The sequence below is a fragment of the Penaeus monodon genome, chromosome 23 (genome assembly GCF_015228065.2).
Source record: "Penaeus monodon isolate SGIC_2016 chromosome 23, NSTDA_Pmon_1, whole genome shotgun sequence".
NCBI lineage: Eukaryota > Metazoa > Arthropoda > Malacostraca > Decapoda > Penaeidae > Penaeus > Penaeus monodon.
Window position 1 is genome coordinate 27,811,306 of NC_051408.1, and position 545 is coordinate 27,811,850.

The 545-nt window shown below is 42.9% G+C and overlaps 1 protein-coding gene across 1 annotated transcript in view; it reads left to right on the forward strand.

Moving 5' to 3' along the window:
- The window catches only part of LOC119587916 (lateral eye opsin-like), a 20,404-nt gene that overhangs the window by 12,913 nt on the left and 6,946 nt on the right, over nucleotides 1–545 (forward strand). The window lies entirely within an intron of this gene.

Below are 545 nucleotides of genomic sequence, written 5' to 3' on the forward strand. Positions count from 1 at the left end.
TGAAAAGCATTGGGAAGAAGAGATGAGGAGGATAAGAAATGGAAATGACAGGAGATGGGGGGGGGGGGGTAATAAGATGACTAAATGAAAAGGTTACCTGGGGTCAAGGAATGAGAGAGAGAAAGTTTGGAATAATGTGTTAGTATCCATGGATGGTTAGAAATACGTGTTATCTTTGTTGAGTTTGCTATTAGTGGTATAACTGTTATTGGCAGAGTCCACTACAGAAAGTCATGAGTGAGGAGGCACAGTCCAAAGTGCACTGCCTGGATAGAAGCCGTACTCCTTGAGGGTCATAGCAGTGTTGGAGAGGGATATGACCCATCCGAGATGACTGTGCATGATTGGGACAAAGCAACAGGCAAACATGAAGATGGGAAAGAAAGAGGTTGTATGGATGAAGAAAAAATACAAATAAAATCCAGTCATAATATCTGTTCGTTCTGAAAAAGATGATGGGTGAACACGTCGCTTCGTGAGTAGGCTACGCTGCCACTGTATCATGAATTAAAATCTGTACCCCTGTCCCTGCTACAGAAAACCCA